The sequence below is a fragment of the Oncorhynchus nerka genome, linkage group LG27 (genome assembly GCF_034236695.1).
Source record: "Oncorhynchus nerka isolate Pitt River linkage group LG27, Oner_Uvic_2.0, whole genome shotgun sequence".
Taxonomy (NCBI): Eukaryota; Metazoa; Chordata; class Actinopteri; order Salmoniformes; family Salmonidae; genus Oncorhynchus; species Oncorhynchus nerka.
This window is the reverse complement of record NC_088422.1, coordinates 28236734-28255161: the sequence shown is the minus strand read 5'-3', so window position 1 is coordinate 28255161 and position 18428 is coordinate 28236734. Positions and strand designations below refer to the sequence as shown.

Here is an 18428-nt window from a genome sequence, read left to right as displayed (position 1 = left end):
GACCATCGCAAACTGGAGTACATCCGGGAGGCGAGGAGACTGAATCCTCGTCAGGCAAGGTGGGCCATGTTTTTCACCCGTTTTGTGTTTACCCTCTCTTACAGACCAGGCTCCCAGAAAATTAAGGCAGACGCACTGTCCCGGCTGTATGACACAGAGGAGCGGTCCATGGATCCCACTCCCATACTTCCAGCCTCTTGTTTGGTGACGCCAAACAATGAACATGCACCTGTAGAATGGTCGTTAAGACACTAACAGCTTACAGATGGTAGGCAATTCAGGTCACAGTTATGAAAACTTAGGACACTAAAGAGGCCTTTCTACTGACTCTGAAAATCACCGAAAGAAAGATGCCCGGGGTCCCTGCTCATCTGCGTGGCATGCTGCAAGGAGGCATGAGGACTGCAGATGTGGCCAGGGCAATAAAGTGCAACGTTCGTAGTGTGAGATGCCGAAGACAGCGCTACAGGGAGACAGGACGGACAGCTGATGGTCCTCGCAGTGGCAGACCACGTGTAACAACACCTGCACAGACCACCTGTAACAACACCCGCATCGGTACATGCGAACATCACACCTGCGGGACAGGTACAGGATGGCAACAACAACTGCCCGAGTTACACCAGGAAAGCACAATCCCTCCATCAGTGCTCAGACTGAATAATAGGCTGAGAGAGGCTGGACTGGGGGCTTGTAGGCCTGTTGTAAGGCAGGTCCTCACCAGACATCACCGGCAACAACGTATGGCTGCCCATGTCAGTGTTCTGCCATGGCCAGCAAAGAGCCCGGATCTCATCCCATTGCACAACCAGGGCCATTCCCCCCTAGAAATGTCTGGGATCTTGCAGGTGCCTTGGTGGAAGAGTGGGGTAACATCTCACAGGAATAACTGGCAAGTCTGGTGCAGTCCATGAGGAGGAGATGCACTGCAGTACTTAATGTTGCTGGTGGCCACACCAGATACTGACTGTTACTTTTGATTTTGCCCTTCCCCTTTCATTCAGGGACATATTATTACATTTCTGTTCGTCACATATCTGTGGAACTTGTTCAGTTTGTCTCAGTTTTTGAATCTTATGTTCGTACAAATATTTACACGTGTTACGTTTGCTGAAAATAATTGCAGTTGACAGTGAGAGGACATACATACATACATACACACACACACACACACACACATGTATGTGGGCGGCAGGTAGCCTCGTGGTTAGAGCATTGGGCCAGTAACCGAGAGGTTGCCAGATCAAATCCCCGAGCTGACAAGGTAAAAATCTGTCGCTCTGCCCTTGAACAAGGCAATTAACCCACTGTTCCTCTGGCCGTCGTTGTAAATAAGAATTTGTTCTTAACTGACTTGCCTAAAGTTAAAATAAATAAAAAAACAATCATACACTCTAACAATAATGCTACAGAAGTGACACCCGGACAGGGACGGTGCCAACAGATTACAACCACGAGTGATCAACTTACACTTTATAACATGTTGTCTTCTGTCTGATTTAATGTCTTCCTGTCTCGTAACAGATCCAGCCCCTGACGGTGGCCCTGACCCAGACTACATCCCCAGGTCCAGATGATTCCAGCAGGCACAGCCACAGCCCAGGTGGTTCAGCAGAAGCTCCTCCAGCAGCAGGTGGTGACTGCAGCTGCCTCGCTTCAGATACAGACCCCTCCTCCTCACAGCCCGGCCCAACAGGCCCCAGTTTCCGCTGCAGCAGAGTCCCCAGTACAGCAGCAGCCAGCCAAGGGCCAGGCTCACAGAGGGGCCATGAGGGGCAAGACCCAGGCCAAGCCCAGCGGGGGCAGCAGCTAGGTGCCCACAGGACTAGTTAGAGCTCCCCTTTCAGCTAGGCTAAGCAGAACATCTCATCAGTGTAAATGCATTCAGTGACTGAGGAGCAGCATTATGAAGAGATCCAGCGTTATGAAGGAGTAGTGGAGTCCAGTCTGAGGTGGCTGTGTTGAATCTAACCTGGTTTAAGGAACTGCTCCATGTAAAGGAATGACCTGTCATCATCTATCTTCAACACAGTAACTGTCGGCTGTTTCCTTAGCGACTGTTTCAGAAGGTCTCCCCTGGACCAACATCCAGGGGGAGGTTTAAGATCAGAAAAGCAGAAAAACAATATTCATGGATTTTTTTACATTAATGAATATATTAATGTTACTCCATAGATATCCTGTGGCTATGGGCTGGTGCATAGCTCATTTGGGGAATGTCCATTTGAATAATGTTTTGTGTATTCATACATTGTCCCTGTCCGTCTTGATGATAATATTCTCATGCTTACCGTTTATGTCTGTAATTTCATAGTTGGTAGATATAGAAAACACCCTTCTTGTTAAAAAAAGGTATCTTGATAAAGTAATGCATATTAATGAGACTACATCTCAGTAGTACAGATGCATTGCATTGCCTACCGTCCTCATGCTAATTGTCATTGTGAAAGTTATTCACAGACATCAAAGCCCTGAGTCATTAGTGAATGCATTTTTACCTGTGGAAACACATTCACATAACTCTTTTCAATGTATCAATTTAACATTGACAGAAGTGTCCCTAAAAGTTATCTCCTTAATTGTTTGCATAAGAGGGAGCTTGACTCTTAAATGTAACATTTAGTTTTTTTTTTTGTAACCTTCAGATATTTAATGGATAATAATGCATTTTCCTTTCAGTCTATTATGTTTATGTAACAAATACACTGTAAACATGTACTTTAGTATATTGTGTTTTCTCATAAATATGCCATTTTTTAAATTGATGTTGAAAAAAAAAAAACTGTAAATAACAATGAATAAGGAAAACATTTGTACTTGTAAAGTAGTTGTGTTTTCATTGGATTTTTTCAGCCTAATTGTAATAAAGTGTTTTGTTTTTATACACAATATCTGGTCTGACCTAAGTAGTGATAATCATATCTTTACGTTGTAAGTTTGAGCTATGTAGTCTGAAGAAAGCTTGTGATTGTGTCTCTGGCACCCGGATAAGCACGCATCCTACGTTATCTCCCAAGAAAGGCAGTATTACCACTGCACTGGATAACCTAGCTATCTATAGTGGCAACCAGCTAATATTTTCATTACATAAAGTGCATTCGGAAAGTATTCAGACCCCTTGACTTTTTCCACATTGTTACGTTACAGCCTTATTCTAAAATTGATTCAATCGTCGTCGTCCCCCCCTACAGATAATAACCCATAATAAGAAAGCAAAAACAGCTTTTTGATTAAAAAATAATAAAACAATGTACTAAAAATAAAATACTGATATCACATTTACAAATATTCAGACCCTTTACTCAGTACTTTGTTGAAGCACCTTTGGCAGCGATTACAGCCTCGAGTCTTCTTGGGTATGACGCTACAAGCTTGGTACACCTGTATTTGGGGAGTTTCTCCCATTTTTCTCTGCAGATCCTCTCAAGTTCTGTCAGATTGGATGGGGAGCGTCGCTGCAGTTTTTTCAGGTCTCTCCAGAGATGTTCGATCGGTCCGGGCTCTGGCTGGGCCATTCATGGACATTCAGAGACTTGTCCCGAATCCAGTCCTGCATTGTCTTGGCTGTGTGCTTAGGGTCGTTGTCCTGTTGGAAGGTGAACCTCTGGAGCAGGTTTTCATCAACCATCTCTGTACTTTGCTCCGTTCATCTTTCCCAGGATCCTGATTCAGGCCAAATAGTTCAATCTCGGTATCATCAGATCAGAGAATATTGTTTCTCATACCCTTACCCCAGGTCTGTGTTTCTTTCCAAATCATGTCCAATCAATTGAATTTACCACAGGACTCCAAACAAGTTGTAGAAACATCTCAAGGATGATCAATGGAAACAGGATGCACCTGAGCTCAATTTCGAGTCTCATAGCAAAGGGTCTCAATAATTATTTAAATAAGGTAATTCTGTTTTTATTCTTAATAAATGTTCTACACTTTTCGCTTTGTCATGAGGTGTTTTGTGTAGCTTAATGAGAGGAAAACGTAACAATGTGGAAAATGTCAAGTGGTCTGAATACTTTCCGGATGCACTGTAAGTTGACTTTTTATAACACATTTCCTGTGATATAACCGTTGGGAAATAATGGGTACTACTACCGTATAATAGGTTAAATCAAAAGATGGAATATGCTGCAATAGATAAAAGCCTTTCTCAGTGTTTTAGTTATGAGGGAGAAATGTTTCCCCCTGCTGGCTGCTGACAGTGGCAGATATATCAGAAGAGAAAACATTTATTTGGGCAGGAGGGCAGAGATTCAGGCCTAAAGCCACTCAGAAGATCCTAGATCACTGGATCAGAGGGCATGTCACACAGTGTCAGAAGAGTCAGACTGTGTAGAAGGGCTATACACACCACTATAGTTAATGTTGCTATCACTGCTAACATTTAAAAGACCAGTATTGTAATCTGGTCTGTTAACAGGAGCACATAAGAAGACAAAGGCCAATTTAATGCAATGAATGACGTTTAATAAATTGTCTTAAGTTACTTGGTCTTTAAGGACTGTTTGAAGGGCTTGAACAGGCCTTTGGAGATGGCAGAAAACATCCTGACGAGAAGTGGACGTTTGTGAGGCGTCTCCTGTTGGGAGCTGGCGGGGAGATCCTTTGGCAGTGCAGACATGGCAGCATGTGGCACTATGCTGGGCACTACAGAAGAGAGAGAGAGTTGACATGCACTTTAATTTAGAAATGATGTAATGTATGTTACAACTCAACATAACTGACACTGATAAATGAGAACCAACAGCTTGAGTTTTGGAGAATATAATTACTTTTACATAAGAGATGACTACTGATTGCGTATATAACCTTTGTAAGGTTATTTTGAAATGGCATTTCTTTGTACACCAATATCAGACAATGTCCTGTTGTGTGAACTTACGCATGCCATCTTCAGCAGTGGTCTGTACTTGTTCTGACTCAGAGCGGTGGGAATCCTTCTTGTTCCTCTTCTTGAATAGCTAAGTATTTAAAGAGAAAAACATGTTTAAAGAAATGTCACAGCTGAACAACCTCATGATGATAACAATCACACCTACCACACCAGCACAACAACATTTATGATTGGTTTTGGAATGAATGGATGGTTTTATATTTTTTACACTGAATAGCATTGTTTACTCACATTATCTCCCACAACTGTTCATTTAAATACGTTTGCTGTACCTTTAAGTTGCCTGTCAGCCTGACCAGCCTTTGTAGAAAAGATCATTTCCCGCTGCTAGCCCTCACATCCTCAGCCAGTGGAAGAGCCTTAGGCCCGGTGGTTTTGACTGATGTTCTTGAGGCTGCCCTCAATGCCTCATTACATCTGTGGAGAAGCGCTTCACTCAAAGACTTGACAAGAATCCTATCAAATGAAGAGTCCTGAGTCGACACGGCCTGTTGGAGGATTTTCTCAGAGTCAAACTCCCCCAACATATTTTTATAGACGGCTCTGTAGACTTTATGAATCCTCAAGTTCTCTGGATAGGCTGGATAGGGATTCGATTTTTGTTAGAATTCTCATTACTAACATGCTGATGAGGCCGGTGAAGTCATCATCACTGCCCAAGTTATCAGAGGATGGGGTTGGAAGTGGGACATCTTTGACCATGTCTGGGCTGGTTGACATATCGTCCCTGACAATGTTTTGAGCTACACCAGAATGACTGGTGGTATCCACTTCCTCTCCATCAATGTTGGCCTTTAAGATTTGTGCTGAATTGGAGGTCTCGCTTGTTGCCATAATGACGCCAGAAGGAGACAGCCGAGGGGAGGACTTGCCACTCAATAGATTGCCTACCTCAGATATAGTGGTTTCAGATGTTTGGAGAGATTCAGTTGGAGAGGATCCTCTACTTTCTGCATCAGAATCCACAGAGTACATGACCTGGCTTACCATAACTTTGGTAAAGAGACTGACTGTGTCACTAAATATTGATGAAGAAGAAGAGCATGAAATTCTATCTTCAGACACTCTAGCCAACACCTAGGCCCCCTGAACCAAAGTCATTGAAGTTGAATAGGGCACAAAACTAGGAAGCAGGAGGCACTTAACAGACTCCTCTACAAACAGCTGAACCAGCTCGTAAGTTATGGGCTTCCCCACCTTGTCATTCCTCTTCAGCTTCGAAAGGATGGTATCAGATGCACTCTTTCCAGCCGCCACTGTCAGTCCCAGAGGGGTCAAGTTGCTATCAGAAATTATGCGGTTGACTTGGTGACTGAGATCACGGGAGAGAGCACCAATCCTACCCTGAGATATGAGCTCCTCCAGTCTAGCTATTGCATCTGTTAGATCAGAGTGAGATGTAACCTGCCCTTCTGCCTCTGGATATTCCTTCTTCATGATTGTATCGGCTATGGCAAACATTCTTGTTCTTGCATCACACACCATTGTTTTTGGCTTAGTAGATTCGCTCATGTCAATGACTGAGCATCTTACAATGGGCTGAGCAGGACTCTCAGGTAACTCAGAAGGAATTGGAGTGCCAGGGAGTGCAAATTCCCACTCTGTCTTCTGTGATTTGGCAGTTGAGAATGACAACGAGGAGGAAGACCCCAGTGACTCTTGATAGACCAATTCCTCGCCACATTCGCTGCTTATCTTCTCAATGTTCTCCAGCATAGTTCCAACCACTTTATCTATTTGTGAAAGCTGTCCTGCAGCCACCATTTGGTCAGATTTTGACAGTTCTTTCTGAATGGAAACCAGAATATGGCTGAGGGTCTTTTGGCTTGAGCCTTCGTTGCTTTGGCTTGTCTTTGCAATGAGAAATAATTCCTCATCTTTGCCTTCACATTGTGGTAAATAGTCTTTGCAGTTATCCAGATTTTCTTCTCAGATACTTCCACACCAGTCTGGGGGCTTACAGCTGCAGCATTCGTGGCTTCTGAGGGTTTCTCATCACTCAGTTGAAGCATAGAGTCTGCCTGCCATAGAGTAGTAGGAGACTCTGTGAGCAGGAAAATGCTCTTCAGATCATTTGCAATTGATCCAATAATTTCAATAGCAACTGAATCTGTATGCTTTGAGGAAATGGTGGATAATGCTGGCGACATATGAGAATCTGTCTGGCTTGAACCGACTTCGCTGGGGAAGAGATTGACAGATTTGATCAGTATTTTTCTGACTTTGTTGGTTGCCTTCTTCTGAAACACTTCACTCGAAAGCTGCTCAATGACTGAGGCTGGAGTAACACTTACTCCTTCCAATGATGAGGAACTGGACACGGGCAGGTCTTCTAGGTAAGACATGATACCATCCAAAAAGTCACAGACTTCAAAGGAGTTGTAAGAGGAATTCTCTACAACACTGGACGTTGATTCCAAATCTGCCATCTCGGACCTATACACAGTCACAATCTGAGATAAGACCTCTTTGGTGCAGGGCTCCAGGTTTGGATCACAGAGAACCAGTAAAGGTTGGGAGTTCTCACTCTGGCATTTGCGGAGAGCACCACGTCCAGTTGTGTTGACCTCTTGCAGTATGGCCTCACTCTTACTGAGTAGAGGAGAGTTCTGACCATGAGTACAATCTGCTCTGGTCTCAAATGGTTTCTCTTCTACAGAGCCAGATTAATCACGTCCACTAGGAACAGCAGATGAACTGCATTCTGCTATGGGTGATTCACTCCTACTTGCTGAAGATGAGTTCAGGGTTGAACCAGGCAAAACACTGGAGTCAGTGTGCTCCAGAAGTTGTTCCCTTTGGAATGCAGCTCCACCCGTTCTGTGAAATAATTATTTTATCTTTGCCTGGAGCCTGTTGCAGAGTCTACGAGACGTGTGAAAGGGTTTCTGCTTTGGCATACAGTGTCCCACTTGCGGATCTCTCTGGGTGCTTGTTGGCTTATCTAATTCAGCTTGCTTCACAATGCCTTTGACATCTTCAACAAAGCTATCAATTATATTTGGTGCCTCCGAATCCATATTGGTCTGTATGAGCCCAGTGGCCACGGAATGATGGATTGTGTCAGGGTGAGACGCATTCATCAAGCTGGGAGTGGCAGTAAATGAATGGGAATGTTCAACCAAACCAGAGGTTCCCCTGGGGAACCATCTGACTAGAATCTCACTCACAGCCTTTGAGGCTTTTGTCTTGAACTTGTCACTTGACAGAATGTCAAGGTTTTTCACCAATGCCTTGCAAGATATACACGAGTTCAGCTCCTTTGGGAAAGAAGAGTCTTCATCGTCCAGTTGCTCCACTGCAAGGTCACTGCCAGATGCCAACATTTTAACTTTCACAGCCACTTCTTGAAGCAGCTTAACCGAGTCTGCATCTTCTCCTTTCATTTCATCCACCATGTCTGCAATAACAGTGATCACCTCTTCTGTTGAGAATGGAATGTAGGAATCAACATCTAACTGGTCTTCTGGAGCAGTGTGATCATAGGAAACTTCTGGACCATGTTAATCATCTGTTCAGTGGCCTGAGTACCAGAGGCAATGAGGGACGACCACCCTGAAATGGTTCTACTGCTGGTCAAAGAGAGGGCCAAGTTGAGCTGTTCAAGCACCTCCTTGATAAGACCAACGGTCAGCTCAGGTGGGCAAGAGGCCAAAATCTCATGGTCAGAGAGTTGCTCCTGGACACTGTTGATGATACTGTCCTCTGGCATTCCCAGGTGGACTTTCAGTGAGGTCTGGGAACTTTAAAATGAACAAGCAAAGTATGTTAATTGCTGTCTGAAGTTGGAAAATCGATATCTTACTGCTAACAAATCTAACAAGCATTATAATTGAGTATTCTAAATGTAATTTTTATGTGTGCATTAGATATTGCAAAACACACCTTTTAGAAAGCTTGAAAATATTTAAATGGAGAAATTATTGTTCATCAGTTTGAGGGTTAGGATTAGCTGCACACACACACGCACACATTATGGGGAACATACAGTACCTCTTGGAAGAGGGTGTGCTAGACCTTGGTCAGAGAGCCCTGCCGCCACAGTTACACATCTCATTCGCCAAATATTTAACTTCCTGGATGAGCTCCAGTCTTTTCTGCTCAAAGGCAGTGAAGGATCTTGCACTGCAGCCCCTCTTGAGTGAGTCAGCGTTGTCATAAAAGCCTGTCACCCCTAGAATGCGGGCCAGGGCCGGCAGCAGGATCTGCAGGGTGGTCTGTGCAATGAAGTTGACAATGGTCTTGCACAATTTTGCAAGCTGTTCTTTTGTCATCTGCATTGCACAAACAAAACAGAACACAGCAGGTTTGGCAATGAAACTCTGATGTAAAGTATTCTACAGAATGCATTTTATCAACATCGTTTTCCTTATCTGTGACTGAATTCAAAGTTGGATGAAGTATGACAGATTAATGAACGTAATAGCAGAATAGAACTATGGTTAATTCCTCTCTCTTGATTCAACACAACCTTCCCAAATCAAAGGTCAAAGACTGATGGAGAAACTTACAGGTTTTTAAAATCCTTTATAGATCACTTGCCATTGCCTAGAAAAGAAAAAGAAATGTGTTTTAGTTACTTCTGCACAAAATATGTGAGGCTAGAGCAAAACATGGGCCTAACATACTCATCAGTAAGATTGCGCATGAATGAGATGAGGATTGGGTAGCAGTCCTCCATCTTATCTATGTTGCCTGGGCCGAATGCAGCCTTAAGAGCATTCTTCTCCAAGAGCTCAATAACAGATCCTCTGTCCAGGTGTTTATTCCTCAATCCTAAATATCTTATTACCGTATAGGCCAATTCAGGATAAGTCAGACACCTTTCTCTTAATACAATACTTCGATAAAATTGCTACAATAGGACTATTGAATAAAACTATCCATGCAACATTTCTTACTGACTCCAGTTTGACTCCAGTTTCTAACATGACCTTTATCTAAGATATGCAGGTTTAGAGAACCAATATACTACAGAGGGAAAATCTATGACCTGCATCCGTATCAGTGCCCTGCTCCCCTGACTTCTTGGCACTACTTTTCCTCTTTGCCTTGGATAGAATATAATAGAATAGATTCCAGATCATAAATAATAGACATGTTACATCAGGTCAATGCAGCTATTGTGACAATTGAGTGTTACTAGTCTAGTAGTTGCCCTGTCACTCCTGCCATTTTACCTTTCCTGTCTTCTTGGGCTCCTTCTTGAGCTGGGCCACTGGTTCTTCCTCAACAACCTCCCTCCCCTCCCTCTGGGGATCATCATCATCTCTGTGTACTACCTGAAGGACATAGGAATTTCATGTCAATGTCAGATTAGATTCTTGCAAAGGACATCATAGAGCCACAGCCATATCAGAGCTAAACTGGTGATTGACTTAATAGAGAGAATTATACATTTGTTTTGCAATAGCCTATGTTATCTTAAATGATGTTTTCCTTAGTTACATTCCCAAATATTTTGTGTCATTTAACCTACCTTTTCTTCATCCATAATAGCATACAGTATTTTTTATATCTCGAAAAACTTGTCCTTGTCTGTGTTGTTTTCACTCATGTTGAGTTTACTGAGGACAATATTGCAGCCACTGACGAATTAAGAACTACATACCACGTCATGGAATGTTAGACCTTCATTAATATTGGGGGGGGAATATATTGATCAGATCAGATTACACAATTTCCCCATCAACCGTTTTCGATACAGCTAGGCCCACATTGAAATCTGTTCACTAAGCACTGCGACTCAGCAGGTCAAAACAGAAATAAACCTAGTCTAATTGTGTGGCGCCCTCTTGTGGATTTATTACGGTACCCCATTTAGTGAGCCAGTTGATTGATCTATTCCTTATAGTGCATTCATTTACATGACATTTAAGTCATTTAGCAGACGCTCTTATCCAGAGCGACTTACAAATTGGTGCATTCACCTTATGACATCCATTCCTTAAAAGTAGGCCTACATTAGGGAATAAGGTGCTATTTGGTAGCATATTCCTCTCTAGCCCATGCCTCCACCAATCCAATGATTTTAGAGTTGTAGGAAGAAGCGAACGAGAGTGTACACTTCAGGAGAAGGGAGATATTATTGGACTGTATCCCCAGGCTATAGCCAGGCCTAAACCAAGTAGCCTTGAGTACGAACCCAAAAGCTTGGATTGCCAAAGGCCTATCAGAGCTAAATTGGTGATAACAACTTTAAACTTACTGTAAAACATGTTCTACCTTCCCCTATATTTCACTTACCTTTTCTTCCACCATAGCTACTTTTATATCTCGAAAAGCATGTCAAGCATGACATTGACTCTACTTTCACGTCGAGTTATGATGAAAGAGCATTTTTGCATACGCAGACTTTTAGTTAGTCGGGGACGTCATGGACTGAAGGCAGTAGAGGTTAATTGGTTTTAAGAAATGTTTATATGTCGCCCTCTTGTGGAATTATTTAGGTACAACAACAATGTGTTGTGTAGGATCCAAATGATTGTTTTTTCCTCATCCATGTGTTACGTCCTATTATCAGTCATAAACAGATTACTCCCCCAACAGAGCAATACACTTTAATAGTAAAGGGGTAACACTCTTTGTTCAAAGTAACAGAATAGCTGTAAGAGCGATGCAATTATTTGAAGCACCGCAAGGGGGCATTGTGTTGTCAGCATTGGGTTCGTGTCTCGTGTACTTTTGTATTTTTGTATATATATTTCAACTTTATTTTCAATCTCTTTTCGATTTTTTTATTCGATTATACCTTCCAGTAACCAGCCTCACCCAATGTGATACGGTATCGCTATTATTTTAATTTTTTAAATTTTAGAACACATTTAAGAACCTCCAGAAGCTAACCAGATATTTAGCTACAAGCTATTTAGTCATTGTTAGCCACTGCTAGCGGCTTTTACCTTCTGCACAGATACCAGCCCTGTTCTTAGCCTGGATAATACTCACCAGTCTACCAGTATCGGACTGTCTCTCCACAACAACGCCGGATTCCAGCTACCTCACAGCTTGCAGCTAACTAGCTCACAGCTAGCAGCTAACTAGCTCACAGCTAGCTTGCACGCACCGTGGCATCCAGTACCGAAGCTATCCCTGAGGCCCACCTCCCGGCCTACTCAGCTGTTCACCTGAACCCCACTCATACACGGCTAGAGCCCAATACTCCACCGGATCCTTGCTGTAAACTCTGGACCTTGGCACCGGTTCACCGCTGCTACCGATTGGCTATAGTGGCTAACGCTACTGCCACGAAGCTAGCACCAGTTAGCCGTGAGCCAGGCGCATCTCCCGGCTAGCAAACTAACTGGTCGACTGGTCTGCCGACGAATACTCCATCCGCTGTGCCTTTCAACCGGCCTCCGTCGGAGGGCTACTAACTTTAAACGCCTTGTCGCCTGCTAGTGTAGTGGCGGCGTCCCTGTTCCATCTACTGCTGCCCTCTGGACACTATGATCACTTGGCTACATAGCTGATGCCTGCTGGACTGTCCATTAATCACGTGTCAGGGTTGCGTCAATTCGAATCTGGTATCAGGATAAGTATGACATTGAGTCACCGATTGTATACTATGTATTTTTTATTAGCTAAGCAATAAGTGGTAAATGCAATTTTCATATATACGGGCTCTCTGTCACACCTCGCAGGGCAAAACAGAGAACTGACTTGTTCCTGACAAAGATATTATAATATACTCTGATGACAGAAGTAGTTCCTGCTTCCCAGCCGGCCTGTCAGAGTAGAGACTGGGCGTGGTTTAGACTCACCCAGCCTATCGTTGATTGTTGGCGCAGAGGCTGGTCCCAGCCCCCTAAGCGCTTCAGCGGTCAGTCGTTGTAGCTGTGTAGAATATACAGTTATCAGGCACCTGGCTCCTGTTATCTAACGAAAGACCGTTTGTTCTCGCAACACTACGTTCTGAATGTGCCAACTCATTGCACAGTTCCTGTCTTCATGTTATTCTGTATTTTTACATCATGAGAAAGGCCCATGGCCCTGAAACTGTTAACAATGTCTCAAGTCAGCTATGTTGCATAACACATATATACATCCACACAAGCCAACAGCAGATAATATTCAATCACATGTATGGTATCGGGCTATAGTGCATAACACAGAATCCTCATACAAGGTACTCCATTCTGTTTATTTAGTTTTTATCTGTCGGCCCCAGCCGCGAACTCAGGCTCTGTGTGTAGTTAATCCGACCCTCTCTGCCTAGTCATCGCCATTTTACCTGCTGTTGTTGTGTTAGCTGATTAGCTGTTGTTGTCTCACCTGTTGTTTTATCTAGCTCTCCCAATCAACACCTGCGATTACTTTATGCCTCGCTGTATGTCTCTCTCAAATGTCAATATGCCTTGTATACTGTTGTTCAGGTTAGTTATCATTGTTTTGGCTTACAATGGAGCCCCTAGTTCCACTCTTCATACCTCTGATACCTCCTTTGTACCACCTCCCACACATGTGGTGACCTCACCCATTACAACCAGCATGTCCAGAGATACAACCTCTCTTATCATAACCCAGTGCCTGGGCTTACCTCCGCTGTACCCGCACCCCACCATACCCCTGTCTTCGCATGTATGACCCCTGTCTTCGCATATATGACGCAAATATATTCTACCATGCCCAGAAATCTGCTCCTTTTATTCTTTGTCCCCAACGCTCTAGGCGACCAGTTTTGATAGCCTTTAGCCGCACCCTCATACTACTCCTCCTTTGTTCCGTGGGTGATGTGGAGGTAAACCCAGGCCCTGCATGTCCCCAGGCACCCTCATTTGTTGACTTCTGTGATCGAAAAAGCCTTGGTTTCATGCATGTCAACATCAGAAGCATCCTCCCTAAGTTTGTTTTACTCACTGCTTTAGCACACTCTGCCAACCCTGATGTCCTTGCCGTGTCTGAATCCTGGCTTAGGAAGGCCACCAAAAATTCTGAGATTTCCATACCCAACTATAACATTTTCCGCCAAGATAGAACTGCCAAAGGGGGAGGAGTTGCAGTCTACTGCAGAGATAGCCTGCAAAGTAATGTCATACTTTCAGGTCCATATCCAAACAGTTCGAACTTCTAATTTTTAAAATTACTCTCTCCAGAAATAAGTCTCTCACTGTTGCCGCCTGCTACCGACCCCCCTCAGCTCCCAGCTGTGTCCTGGACACCATTTGTGAATTGATCGCCCCCCATCTAGCTTCAGAGTTTGTTCTGTTAGGTGACCTAAACTGGGATATGCTTAACACCCCGGCAGTCCTACAATCTAAGCTAGATGCGATCAATCTCACACAAATCATCAAGGAACCCACCAGGTACAACCCTACATCTGTAAACAAGGGCACCCTCATAGACGTTATCCTGACCAACTGGCCCTCAAAATACACCTCCGCTGTCTTCAATCAGGATCTCAGCGATCACTGCCTCATTGCCTGTATCCGCTACGAGTCCGCAGTCAAACGACCACCCCTCATCACTGTCAAACGCTCCCTAAAACACTTATGCGAGCAGGCCTTTCTAATCAACCTGGCCCGGGTATCCTGGAAGGATATCGATCTCATCCCGTCAGTTGAGGATGCCTGGTCATTCTTTAAAAGTAACTTCCTCACTATCTTAGATATGCATGCTCCGATCAAAAAATGCAGAACTTAGAACAGATATAGCCCTTGGTTCACTCCAGACCTGAATGCCCTCGGCCAGCACAAAAAAGTCCATGGAGAACAAGAGCACCTCCTCCCAGCTGCCCACTGCACTGAGGCTAGGTAACACGGTCACCACCAATAAATCCATGATAATCGAAACAATCAACAAGCATTTCTCAACGGCTGGCCGTGCCTTCCTCCTGGCTACTCCTACCCCGGCCAACAGCTCCGCCCCCCCCCCACAGCTACTCGCCCAAGCCTCCCCAGCTTCTCCTTTACCCAAATCCAGATAGCAGATGTTCTGAAAGAGCTGCAAAACCTGGACCCGTACAAATCAGCTGGTCTTGACAATCTGGACCCTTGAAACTATCCGCCGCCATTGTCGCAACCCCTATTACCAGCCTGTTCAACCTCTCTGTCATATTGTCTGAGATCCCCAAGGATTGAAAGCTGCCGCAGTCATCCCCCTCTTCAAAGGGGGAGACACCCTGGACCCAAACTGTTACAGACCTATATCCATCCTGCCCTGCCTATCTAAGGTCTTCGAAAGCCAAGTCAACAAACAGATCACTGACCATCTCGAATCCCACCGTACCTTTTCCGCTGTGCAATCTGGTTTCCAAATAAAATAAAATAAAATAAAATAAAATTTTATTTGTCGCATACACATGGTTAGCAGATGTTAATGCGAGTGTAGCGAAATGCTTGTGCTTCTAGTTCCGACAATGCAGTAATAACCAACAAGTAATCTAACTAACAATTCCAAAACTACTGTCTTATACACAGTGTAAGGGGATAAAGAATATGTTCATAAGGATATATGAATGAGTGATGGTACAGAGCAGCATAGGCAAGATACGGTAGATGGTATCGAGTACAGTATATACATATGAGATGAGTATGTAACAAAGTGGCATAGTTAAAGTGGCTAGTGATACATGTATTACATAAGGATGCAGTCGATGATATAGAGTACAGTATATACGTATGCATATGAGATGAATAATGTAGGGTAAGTAACATTATATAAGGTAGCATTGTTTAAAGTGGCTAGTGATATATTTACATCATTTCCCATCAATCCGAGCCGGTCACGGGTGGACCTCAGCCACGCTCAAGGTACTAAACGATATCATAACCGCCATCGATAAAAGACAGTACTGTGCAGCTGTCTTCATCGACCTGGCCAAGGCTTTCGACTCTGTCAATCACCATATTCTTATCGGCAGACTCAGTAGCCTCGGTTTTTCTAATGACTGCCTTGCCTGGTTCACCAACTACTTTGCAGACAGAGTTCAGTGTGTCAAATCGGAGGGCATGTTGTCCGGTCCTCTGGCAGTCTCTATGGGGGTACCACAGGGTTCAATTCTCTGGCCGACTCTTTTCTCTGTATATATCAATGATGTTGCTCTTGCTGCGGGCGATTCCCTGATCCACCTCTACGCAGACGACACCATTCTGTATACTTCTGGCCCTTCCTTGGACACTGTGCTATCTAACCTCCAAACGAGCTTCAATGCCATACAACACTCCTTCCGTGGCCTCCAACTGCTCTTAAACGCTAGTAAAACCAAATGCATGCTTTTCATCCGTTCACTGCCTGCCCCCGCACGCCCGACTAGTATCACCACCCTGGATGGTTCCGACCTAGAATATGTGGACATCTATAAGTACCTAGGTGTCTGGCTAGACTGCAAACTCTCCTTCCAGACTCATATCAAACATCTCCAATCTAAAATCAAATCTAGAGTCGGCTTTCTATTCCGCAACAAAGCCTCCTTCACTCACGCCGCCAAACTTACCCTAGTAAAACTGACTATCCTACCGATCCTCAACTTTGGCGATGTCATCTACAAAATAGCTTCCAATACTCTACTCAGCAAACTGGATGCAGTTTATCACAGTGCCTCCGTTTTGTTACTAAAGCACCTTATACCACCCACCACTGCGACCTGTATGCTCTAGTCGGCTGGCCCTCGCTACATGTTCGTCGCCAGACCCACTGGCTCCAGGTCATCTACAAGTCTATGCTAGGTAAAGCTCCGCCTTATCTCAGTTCACTGGTCACGATGGCAACACCCACCCGTAGCACGCGCTCCAGCAGGTGTATCTCACTGATTATCCCTAAAGCCAACACCTCATTTGGCCGCCTTTCCTTCCAGTTCTCTGCTGCCTGTGACTGGAACGAATTGCAAAAATCGCTGAAGTTGGAGACTTTTATCTCCCTCACCAACTTTAAACATCTGCTATCTGAGCAGCTAACCGATCGCTGCAGCTGTACATAGTCCATCGGTATATAGCCCAACCAATTTACCTACCTCATCCCCATACTGTTTTTATTTATTTACTTTTCTGCTCTTTTGTACACCAGTATCTCTACCTGCACATAACCATCTGATCACTTATCACTCCAGTGTTAATCAGGTCATTGTAGTTATGAGTGTGAGTGTTAGAGAGGGATTGGAGGATTTCACTGTGGGTCAATGTAGAGCTAAGCATGAAGGATTTTTGTGGCATGACATAAAACCAGAAACCACAGCACAGAGGAAACCTCTGAGGGTCATAATGGCTGGTCCCATTAAACCTGGGGGAGGAGGAGTTTGAGCAGACCTCAGAGGACAGGAGCTGTCATGGTGTTAAGGACAGTAGATGAATCACCACACTGTTTTGCTCTTGTTCCCTGAGTGTGTGTGTGTGTGTGTGTGTGTGTGTGTGTGTGTGTGTGTGTGTGTGTGTGTGTGTGTGTGTGTGTGTGTGTGTGTGTGTGTGTGTGTGTGTGTGTGTGTGTTTGTGTCTGACAGAGGTAGAAAGTGATGAAATACAGAATTGTGCGTTCGTTTGTTGTAGCTTTCTATTATTGTAATAGATCATTTTCATCCCTAGCTTTTTAAGAATGAGGCAAGATGAAGTCAAATTTCTCAAACAAGAAACATGGTTGACTGTTTCCCTTCAGTCGATTTCTCATTCTCTTGTAAAATAGCAATGATGCAAGCGCTCTGATCTAGAAGCCAGTGAAAGCGAGAGGTTTTACAGCTAGTTTGTTCAGCTCAGGAAAGCCCCACGGCAGCACTTTGGAGTGTAGCATTGTGTTTTGATATCCTCATCTCCTTTGACAGTGTCTCCCGCATTCCAACCGAGTAGATAAAGCAGTACTGGGTAGAGCTGGTGGAGCTTTCAGTCAGTTTCATCTTTCTGCTCAGGCACAGGGCAGGCATCCTATGAAGTGTTTATCTCAGGAGTGCCTGATTTACCTCCGAACGGTGTCAAATGTGAGAGAAAGTGGGATCCGGGTGCTCTTTTAAGTTGTATGGATGTCTCTCTTTTTTCACAGAGCCGTGAAAGAGGCCCTGAGCCTGAGGAAGAAAAGCCTTGCCAATGAGAACCTTATTCCAGTCAAAGAGATACTATCAATATTTGTGTTGACACATACCCTACTGCTTCAGTCAGGATAGCATCACGGCTGGGGATTTGTTGTCGTCTGTCTGAGATGGAGATACTGGTTGAGCAGAATACATTTAGAGGTACCTTGGGAAGAAGATCCTGCATGTATGAAAAAGCCCACCCTGTGGGATTGAATAGGTTCAGCTGTCCCTGTGGTGTTCTTGTAATTATTGTAAGGTGATTACAAATTATATATATATTCTGTTCTACCTTAATCCTGATAATAGAAACACATGGCCTGTCTATTTACCTAGCATGCCACACTAAGGGAAGCCCGGGTCGGCCGATTTCTGATCACAGAGCCCCAGGGGGCTACTAACTAATGATGAACCTGCTTTATTCAGATTCTATTGAATAAAGCCTACGTTGGTGTGACGTTCAAAGACCTTCAGCCATACAGACAGGTTGCCATGGAAACCAATTGCTACACCTGTCTTTGCATATTATAGGTTTGGCAATAAAGT

At 44.1% G+C, this 18428-nt stretch overlaps 1 long non-coding RNA gene across 4 annotated transcripts in view; it reads right to left on the bottom strand.

The window, feature by feature from the left end:
* Positions 1–4448: 4448 nt before the first annotated feature.
* The window catches only part of LOC115111022 (uncharacterized), a 71142-nt gene continuing 57162 nt past the window's right edge, over positions 4449–18428 (bottom strand). For 3 of the 4 annotated variants that reach the window (XR_010461491.1, XR_010461492.1, XR_010461494.1), the window contains exons 4-7: positions 10072–10173; positions 9403–9439; positions 4880–9165; positions 4449–4644 (exon numbers count right to left, since the gene is read on the bottom strand). This is a non-coding gene — a long non-coding RNA (uncharacterized LOC115111022). The remainder of the gene's footprint in view (positions 4645–4879; positions 9166–9402; positions 9440–10071; positions 10174–18428) is intronic. The other variant, XR_010461493.1, reaches the window with a different exon arrangement.